Source organism: Penaeus chinensis, chromosome 13, assembly GCF_019202785.1.
Source record: "Penaeus chinensis breed Huanghai No. 1 chromosome 13, ASM1920278v2, whole genome shotgun sequence".
NCBI classification, from domain to species: domain Eukaryota; kingdom Metazoa; phylum Arthropoda; class Malacostraca; order Decapoda; family Penaeidae; genus Penaeus; species Penaeus chinensis.
The window spans coordinates 17,902,489-17,912,488 of NC_061831.1; the positions used below are offsets into that span (position 1 = coordinate 17,902,489).

General features: G+C 47.6%; 1 protein-coding gene across 3 annotated transcripts in view; it reads right to left on the reverse strand.

Moving 5' to 3' along the window:
* LOC125031779 (discoidin domain-containing receptor 2-like) overlaps window positions 1-10,000 on the reverse strand; it is a 740,435-nt gene that overhangs the window by 281,793 nt on the left and 448,642 nt on the right. The window lies entirely within an intron of this gene.

The window sequence follows — 10,000 nt, forward strand, 5'->3', positions numbered from 1 at the left end:
CAGAAAAAAAAACAAAAAAAACATATCACTAATGACAGAAAAAAGGAATACAAAAACTACACACTTACACAGCAACAAAGAAAGGGAATAGCAAGAACAGAAAAGGAGACAAGGACATAAAAAATAGCCCGTGATTAGAGGTACCTCCGATGACGAGTTGAAGGGGACTGTCAAGGAGGACAAAGACGACGGAACGACAAGAAAAGCCCCGTCGGGAAGCTAATGGGATCTTGGAAATGGAGAGAGAGAGAGAGAGAGAGAGAGAGAGAGAGAGAGAGAGGAGAGAGAGAGAGAGAGAGAGAGAGAGAGAGAGAGAGAGAGAGGGGGGGGGGGGGAGGGAGGGAGGGAGGGAGGGAGGGAGGGAGGGAGGGAGGGAGGGAGAGAGAGAGAGAGAGAGAGAGAGAGAGAGAGAGAGAGAGAGAGAGAGAGAGAGATAGAGAGAGAGAGGGGGGGAGGGAGGGAGGGAGGGAGGGAGGGAGGGAGGGAGGGAGGGAGGGAGAGAGGGAGAGAGAGAGAGAGGAGAGAGAGAGATGGCGGAAGAACAAGGGGACAGAGGGGGAGATGAAGAGACAGATGGATGAGAATTTAACAATGCAGAAGCAAGCAAAAATAGGGAAAATGTGAAGGAATAGTTATGTTCGTCTACCCAAGTGTGTGTGTGTTTGTGTGTGTATGTCTATGTGTGTGTGTGTGTGTGTGTGTGTGTGTGTGTGTGTGTGTGTGTGTGTGTGTGTGTGTGTGTGTGTGTGTGTGTGTGTGTGTGTGTGTGTGTGTGTGTGTGTGTGTGTGTGTGTGTGTGCGTGTGTGTGTGTGTGTGTGTGTGTGTGTGTGTGTATGAAAGTGTAAGTGTAAGTGTAAGTATAAGTATAAGTATAAGTGTAAGTGTAAGTGTATGTGCGTGTGATATTATAGGCCCGAATAAAGCAACAGGAAGAAGGCAAACATACCGAGAGTATCACGAGCTCACCCCAAAGAGGAAGCAGCCCCTCGCGCCGGAGAGGAAGGCGGCGGACGCGGAACACGAGGCAGGCGGAACGAAGGGGGGGATCGACGCGCGAGGGAAGCGAGGGGCACGGCGACAGAATCAGCTATGCGTGGGTGGTCTCGGCTATTAGTCATAATTACGGGCTCTGATCAAATTAGTACCTTGGAGTCGTCTGCCGGGCGGTCTGCCGATGAATATGCAGAGGTGTATGTGTATGGATACTTCGATTGATCAATGAATGGATGGATTGATGAATCTGATTATTCTGGCCCTTTATTCAACGCGGGTGCGCCACACGGAAGGGGTCGGGACACTCTGGGAGGTGGAAGGAAAGTGGGGGTGGAGGGAAGGCGGAAGAGAAGAGAAGTGGGGGCGAGGGAAGAGGCAAAGAGAAAGGGGAGGTGGAGGTGAGGAAAGGCAAAGGAAGGGGAGAGTAGAGAGGTAAGAGGGGGGCTAAAGAAAGAGAATAAAGGGTGGGGGTGGGAGACAGTGGGGAGGTGGGGTGGGGAAAGGGAAAGACAGAATAGGGGACGGGAATTGGGAAGAGAGGGAACACGGGGGCGGGGAAAGAGGAGGCCGAGAGAGAAGATGGGGCGAAGAGGAAAGTGTGAGAGCGGAGGAGAGGGGAGGGTTGGGGGTGTAGGGTTGATGTGTGAGAGAGGCTACGAGGAATGCATACATGAATGAGAAGAACGAATAAATAAATAGATGAGTGGGTAGTAAATAGGTCACCGAAGAAAAATATATATCAAGAGAACATGCAGAAAAGAGGGAAAAAGGATACGAGGGAGGGAGGGAGGGAGGGAAGAGAAGAAGGAGGAAGAGAGTGAGACAGGGAAGAGGAGGGAGAAAATTAAATAAATTAAGAAAAAAACCACTAATAACAAGAATAATACGACTCCCCTTCAAAAAAAGTAATACTCAGTACAAGAATAAAAATTAAAAAAACGCATCACGTTGCGTTAAGTCCACTGAAAGCCCAAACTTCCTTCCAGTCCCATTGACGAAGACCGAAAATTGACGCCGCTCGCCTGAGGCCACCGTTGCGAAATCAAATAACCCGGGAAATGGCCGCCCCTTTGGTTGGCAACACCGGTGCTCAGCCGGATGAAATACACACTATTGATGCTGTGAGTGTCGGTGAGTGAGCGTTACACCCACGCACACACACGCGCGTCCACACACACACACACACACACACACACACACACACACACACACACACACACACACACACACACACACACACGTAAGAACGCACTCAGTCTCATACATGCAAAAACGCAGTAGTTTATCGAGTGGTCATTTTCATGGCTTTAAAGTCAGTCCATCCTCATCTGTAAATTCCGATATAAGAAGTCTCAAAATAACATTGAGAAGAACATAACACCATCATCAACCACAACATGATGATGATGATGATGATGATGATGATGATGATGATGATGATGATGATGATAATGATAATGATAATGATAATGATAATGATAATGATAATGAAGATGAAGATGAAGATGAAGATGAAGATGAAGATGATGATGGTGATATTATGATGATGATGATGATGATGATAGTAATAATAATAATAATAACAACATAATCCTATGAACAGCACAACAATTGAAATGTAATCTCAATTAGTAGATTAATCATATAAAAGTTCAGTGAGTCATGGTCCGTGTAGAATAATTCAGCTCAGATTTAATAACGTTCGCATTTTATAATGACAGCATTATCATTATTTGTAATTAATATTAACAGCTTTAACACGGTTCGAATTTCCTTATGATGATAATGAAATCCTTTATAATTACCATTAATAGTCTGCAAACACAATAGCTATCTTTATTATTGAACAAACCCATTGACAATAATGGCATCACAATTATTAACGATTGTTTCAAAATCGTTCACGATCTACTGGTGGTAATATAGACATCGTCTGTACCTATTAGTGCTAGTTTTAGCATCTCTCGTAATTACTAATGAAAGGCCACGTTCGCTTAATGTCAGTTTCAGAATCGTTAACATTCAGCAATACTTTTACACGAGTGCCGCAGGTGCTATACGGCATAAACTTACTAAGAAAACTGGTGAAATGGAAAGTGAAAATCGTTTCCTCTGGCATTATACCTGTTGACTAGACTCACAAACGCTTCCCAGTATCTTTCCAACATGTACCAAATCACTTAACGTTTTTCACACTTTTACGTGCTGAGGAAACATTACAACGTTGAGAAACGTTGCCGTTACGCCGAATTATCACCATTTAACGCGGGAGTGAAAAAAAATCTGCTGGCCACCCTCATCACATATTTTTCCCTTCCCCCAAAATACTTCTCTTTCTCTTTTACCGCATCTCTTGCTTCGATTCCTTCTCCTTCCTCATCGCCCCTCTCCCCCCCCCTCCTCTCAAATCTCCCCCTTCCTCTTCTTTCCCCTCTCCTCTCCTCTCCCCTCCCCTCTCTTCCGTCCTCTTCTCTCCCTTCTCCTGCCTCCTCTCCTCTCGTCTCCTCTCCTCTCCTCTCCTCTCCTCTCTTCTCCACTCCTCTCCACTCCACCCCCTCACCCTCCTCTCCTCTCCCTTCTCCTCCCTCCCTCCCATCCGCTCCACCCCCCCCCCCCCCCTCCTTTTTTCCGTGCCTGGCTGTGCTGATCTTAATGAACAGCCGACTTACCGCGAGCATTACTTCCGACCGAGACGGTTAACACTCGCTCTTCGCTAACGACCACGAAACCTCAACTTCTCTCGCAGGTGAGGTAGAAAATCCCCTCTCCTCCCCTCCGCTTCCCCTTTCCCTACCCGCTCTTCCCCTTCCCCTTCTCCCGCCCTCTCCTCCCCTCTGCCCTCCTCCCCTTCCATCGCCGAGCTGCAGCCGAGGGAGAAGAGGATTTGATTCTCTCGTACCTTATGCGGCGGTACCTGGAGACCAAAGGGAGAGAGAGAGGGAGGGAAGGAGGGAGGGAGGGAGAGGGAGGAAGGGAGGGAGAGAGGGAGAGAGAGAGGGAGAGAGGGAGAGAGGGAGAGAGGGAGAGAGGGAGAGAGAGAGAGAGAGAGAGAGAGAGAGAGAGAGAGAGAGAGAGAGAGAGAGAGAGAGAGAGAGAGAGAGAGAGAGAGAGAGAGAGAGAGAGAGAGAGAGAGAGAAAGAGAGAGAGAGAGAGAGAGAGGGAGAGAGAGAGAGGGAGAGGGAGAGGGAGAGGGAGAGGGAGAGGGAGAGGGAGAGGGAGAGGGAGAGGGAGAGGGAGAGAGAGAGAGAGAGAAAGAGAGAGAGAGAGAGGGAGAGAGAGAGAGGGAGAGGGAGAGGGAGAGGGAGAGGGAGAGGGAGAGGGAGAGGGAGAGGGAGAGAGAGAGAGAGAGAAAGAGAAAGAGAGATAAAAGGAGAAAGAGAGAGAAAAAGAGAAAGAGAGAGAAAAAGAGAAAAAGAGAAAGAGAGAGAGAGAGAGAGAGAGAGAGAGAGAGAGAGAGAGAGAGAGAGAGAGAGAGAGAGAGAGAGAGAGAGAGAGAGAGAGAGAGAGAGAGAAAGAGAGAGAAAGAAAGATAGAAAGATAGAAAGAGATAAAGAAAGAAAGAGAGAAACAGAGAGAGAGAGTATATCTTCCCTTCAAATAAAAATAAATACATAAATAAATAACAACTAAATAAGCGACCAGGTAACATCAGAGAAAAGGGCGAAGCGGGGATGGTAAGCACAGGAGGAGGCAAAGCGGATCCGAGTACTTCTGGGACAGACAAGACGACTTGCCACTCGTCTTAAGCTGCTTCTGACGATGCTCGGGGGTCCGTCGCCGGTCCAGGTAAGGAGGAGGTCGCGGGGAAAGGACTTTTAAATCCCGGCTGAACTACTTTTGAAGGAAATCACTTTCGGTTCGGAATCAAGTCTTTTTTCTTTCCTTTCTCTCACTCTCTCACTCTCTCACTCATACACTCACTCTCTCACTCATACACTCACTCACTCACTCACTCACTCACTCACTCACTCACTCACTCACTCACTCACTCACTCACTCACTCTCTCACTCACTCTCTCTCTCTAATACACAGACACAGACACACACACACACTATCTACAGCATACCCTTCCCTCCACCTTTCATCCCACTCCCTGTCTTCCCCCCCTCCCCCCTATTCTCCTCTTCGTGCACACTCTTTCTCATCATCTCCCTCGGCAATTACGTCTATATGTTCATGCAGTATGAGCCGGAAGTATGAGTAAGTTGCCGGCGCCAGGTTACCTACATCGTCTGTGGCATATAATTTCACACTAAGCGACTTTGCAAGTTACGTTGCACGCTTGCATGAATTAAAGAAGGACAGAAGTTAATAACCGTATTAACGTGTGTCTGTGCCTCGCCTCCCGATTTTGAATTTCCTGGAATATGTAGGATGGACGCTGTTTTGCCTTCGCATTATCTCTCGGCTTCTCTGCTGCTCGTCCTATCTATCTTATTCGTTCGCCTATTTATTTATTTATTTTCTTGCACGTTGTCTTTTTTCTTGTTCTGTTGCTGCGTTCAATTTGAAGCCGCCTGGTTATCTGGTTGGCAGCCCCCCCCCCCCCCCCCCCGCCCTCTCTCTCTCTCTCTTTCTCTCTCTCTCTCTCTCTCTCTCTCTCTCTCTCTCTCTCTCTCTCTCTCTCTTTCTCTCTCTCTCTCTCTCTCTCTCTCTCTCTCTCTCTCTCTCTCTCTCTCTCTCTCTCTCTCTCTCTTTCTCTCTCTCACACACACACACACACACACACACACACACACACACACACACACACACACACACACACACACACACACACACACACACCAAAAATAAACAAAACAATAATATAAATAATGAATGAACAAACAAACAAACAAATAAATAAAACACACTCACCCAAACCAGCCAGCCAACCCACGCCCGCACGCCGACGCCCGCCCTGACCACCTGGGCGGGCGGAGGGGCGGGCCGAGGCTCATATCGTGGGCGCGCGTGTTTGGAGGACCGCTTACCCCATTGTCGAGGGAGGCCGATCAGGATATTGCTCGTCTGTATTGGGGAGGAGCCCGTGATGGCGGTCACTCTCTCTCTCTCTTTCGCTTTCCCTCGCTCTCTCTATCGCTCTCCATCTCCCGCGCGCTGCTCTTGCTTTTTCTTTCGTCTCTTTTTTCTCTCTTTCTATTTCTTTCTTTCAGTCTTTCTCCCTCTCTTTGTATCGCTTTGTCTCTCTCTGTCTCGGTGTCTGACTCTGTCTCGGAATCTTTCTTTCTTTCTTTCTTTCTTTCTTTCTTTCTTTCTTTCTTTCTTTCTTTCTCTCTTTCTTTCTTCCTTTCTGTCTGTCTCTCTCTCTCTCTCTCTTTATATATATATATATATATATATACACACATTAACCATATCTATCCATTAATTCAATCAATATATCTAAATATCGCTCTATGTATCGCCTCCTGATTTTTTCTAATGCTTATCATCCCCTCTCCCTCCTTTCTCCTCCCCCTTTCTCCTCATTCTTTCTCCTTTCCCCTTTTCCCCTCTTCCCTTTCCCCTTATTCCCCTTTTTTTTCTTCCCCTTTTCCCTCTTCCCCTTTCCTCTTCTCCTTTCCTAAATTTTTCCTTTTTTCATTCCCCTTTTCCTTATTCTTTTCCCTATTCCCTTTCCTCTTCCCTTTTCCTCTTTCTCCTTTCCCTTCCCTTTCCTCATTCCCTTTTCCCTTCTTTTTCCCCCTTCTCCCCTATTCCCCCCCCCCTTTTTTTTTCCCCTTTCCTCTTTCTTTTTCCTCATTCCCCCCTTTCCTATTCTCCTTTCCCCCTTCCTCCTTTTTTTCTTCCCTTTTCCTCATTCTCCTTTCCCCCTCATTCCCCCTTTCCTCTTCCCTTTCCCTCTTCCCCTTTCCAAAAACCCTCCCTCCCCCTTTTCCCCCTTCTTTCTCCTTTCCTTCTCCTTTTTCCTTTTTCCCCTTCTTCTTTTTCTTTTTTCCTTCTTCGTTCTTTTCTTTTTTTTTTCCCCTTTTTTCCTTCTCCTTCTTTCTCCTTTTTCCTTCCCTTTTTCCCCTTCCCCTTCCTATTCCCCTTTTCCCCTTTTTCCCTTCCCTTCTTCTTCTTTTCTTTTTTTTTTCCCTTTTTCTTTCTTTCTTCTTTTTCTTCTTTTCTTTTTTTTCTTCTTTTTTTCTTCTTCTTCTTCCTTCTCCTTCCTTCTTTTTCCTTTTTCCTTTTTTCTTTTCTTTTTCTTCTTCTTCTTTTTCCTTTTTTCCTTTTTCCTTCTTCTTCTTCCTTCTTCTCCCCCTTCCTCCTCCCTTTCCCCCTCCTTTCTTCCCCTCCCCCACCTCCTCCCCCTTCCTCCTTTTTTTTTCCCCTTCCCTTTTTTTCCCCTTTCTTTTATTTTTTTTTTTTTCCCCTTTTTTCCCCCCTTTTTCCTTTTTTTCCCCCCTTCCCTCTTCCCCCCCCCCCTTCCCCCTTTCCCTTTTTTCTTTTTCCCCTTTCTTTTTTTTCCTTCTTCTTTTCTTTTTCTTTTTCTTCTCCTTCTCTTTTTCCTTCTTTCCCTCCTTCCCCCTTCCCTTTTTCTTTTTCTTTTTCTTTTTTCTTTTTCTTCTTTTTCTTCTTCTTCTTTTCTTCTTCTTCTTCTTTTCTTTTCTTCTTCTTTTTTTCTTCTTCTTCTTCTTTTTTCTTTTTTCTCCCCTTTCCTTTTTTCCCCCTTTTTTCCCTTCCTTTTTCCCCTTCCCCCTCCTTTTTCCTTTTTTTCCTTTTTCCCCTTTTCCTTTTTTCCTTCTTCCTTTTTCCTTTTTCCCTTTTCCCTTCTTCTTCTTTTTCTTTTCTTCTTTTTTCTTCTTCTTCTTCTTTTTCTTTTTCCCTTCCCCTTTCCCCCTTTCCCCTTTTCCCCCTTTTCCTTTCCTCCCCCCCTTTCCCCCTTTTCCTTTCCCCTTTCCCCCTTTCCCCCTTTCCACCTTTTTCCCCTTTTTTCCTTTTTCCTTTTTCCTTTTTCCTTTTTCCCCCTTTCCCCTTCCCTTTCCCTTTCTCCCCCTTTCCCTTTTTCCCCCTCCTCCCCCCTCCCCCCCTCCCCCATTCCCCCTTTTCCCCCCCTTCCCCTCCCTTCCCCCTTTCCTCCCCCTTCCCCTCCCCCCCTTTCCCTCCTTTTTTCCCCCTTTCCCCCTTTCCCTTTTTTTTCCTTTTTCCTTTTTTCCTTTTTTCCTTTTTCCCCTTTCCCCCTTTTCCCCCCCTTTCCCTCCTTCCCCTTTTTCCCCCCTTCCTTCCCCCCCCCCCCCCTTTTTCCCTTTTTCCCTTTTTCCTTTTTCCTTTTTCTTTTTCCCTTTTCCCTTTTTCTTTTTTTTTTTTCCCCCTTCCCCCTTCCTTTTTTCCCTTCCCCCTTCCTTCCCCCCTTCCCTCCCTCCTCCTCCTTCTTCCCTTTCCCTTTTTTCCCCCTCCCCCCTTTTCCCTTCCTTCCCCCCCTTCCTTTTCCCTTCCCTTCCCTTCTTCTTTTTCCCCCCTTTTTCCCCTTTCCCTTTTTCCCCCCCCCTTTTTCCTTTTTTCCCCTTTTTCCCCCCCCTTTTTATTTTTCCCTTCCCCTTCCTTTTCCTTTTTCCCTTCCCCCTTTCCCCCCTTCCCCCTTTTCCTTTCCCTCCTTTCCCCCTTTCCCCCCTTTCCCCCCCTTTCCCCTTTCCCCCTTTCCCTTTCCTTCCCCCTTCCCTTTTTTCCCCCCCCTTTCCCCCCTCCTCTCCTCCTCCCCTCCCCCTCCTCCCTTCCTCCCCCTTCCTCCTCCTCCTCCCCCCTTCCTCCTCCTCCTCCTCCTTCACCTTCCTCTTTTCCCCCCTCCCCGCGTCTTTCCTCCCCTTATGAATATTTATTTGAAAACGGAAGATCCACGTGTATTGTCGCATATCAATAATGTCACATGCTTTTTCCTCCACACCGGGAAGGGAAAAGAAATACAAAACCTTTATGAGAAATACTTTCGCATTCATCTCCTGCAAATACTTCTAGATCCACGAACACGAAAATGAAACAACTACAACAGCAACGACAACGACAAAAAAAAATCCACCAACACGGGCAGCTGTATTAAAACAAACCTGGAGGATCACTATGGAATATAAAAAAAAAAAAAGGAAAACAAAAAAAAAAGAGAGACCAAGAGAGAGAGAGAAGAAAAAAAGAAAAACACATAGAAAGGAGAGCAATATTTCGAGCTGGAGTGTATCTGACAATAAACTAGGGCCGCGTGTTTGCCCAGGAGAGGCCGTGACAATACGGAGGCCCTTCTCCCTCGGCCGAGCATGAAAGACAGATCTGTTGACGGCCCGACTCTGGCCCGGGATAATATGCGATGTGGTGTTTGCTGCCGTCATTGTGGCCTCTTGTGGGGGTGGGGTGGGGGAGGGGAGGGGCACTGGCCGGCTTTGGGCGGGGAGGAAGAGGGGGTTAGGGAATGCGAGGGAGACTGGAGGGAGAGGAATTGGCTGACCAGAAGGGGGAAGGGGGTTGATAGGGGTAGGGGATGTGTGGTACACCGGGGATGGACGTGGGGAAGGGAACTGGCTGAGCAGGGGGTGGACTGAGTTAGGAAATGTGTGATAGATTGGAGGGAGACTCGGCGGGCAGGGGAATTGGCTAAGGGAGGGGGTGAAGGGGTCAGAGGACGTGTGGGCAGGGGAATTGGCTGTGCAACGAGGGAGGGGGGATTAAGGGGTAAGGGGGTATTTGGTAGATGGGGGGTAAGAGGAGGAAGAGAGGAGTTGAGAGCTAGAGGACTAGGGAAATGAGGGAAAGGAAGGATTGGGGGGGAATAAGGAGGTTAGGGAAGAGGCAGGAAAGGAGGTTAGGGGGTTATGGAGAGGGAGGAGTTGGGAACTGGGGAGACGAGAGGTTCCAATGAGGCGAGGATGACTCGGGAGAATAAAACGTGGATACGGGATGGGGGTACTGGTGGGGGAGCCTGGGGGAAGGGAGATAAGGATGGGGGGGTTTGGGGGTTGGAGAAGCAGGTGATTTGGGAGGGAAGATGAGGAAGCTTGAGGCGGATGAGTGAGGATTAGAATGGATATATTGAA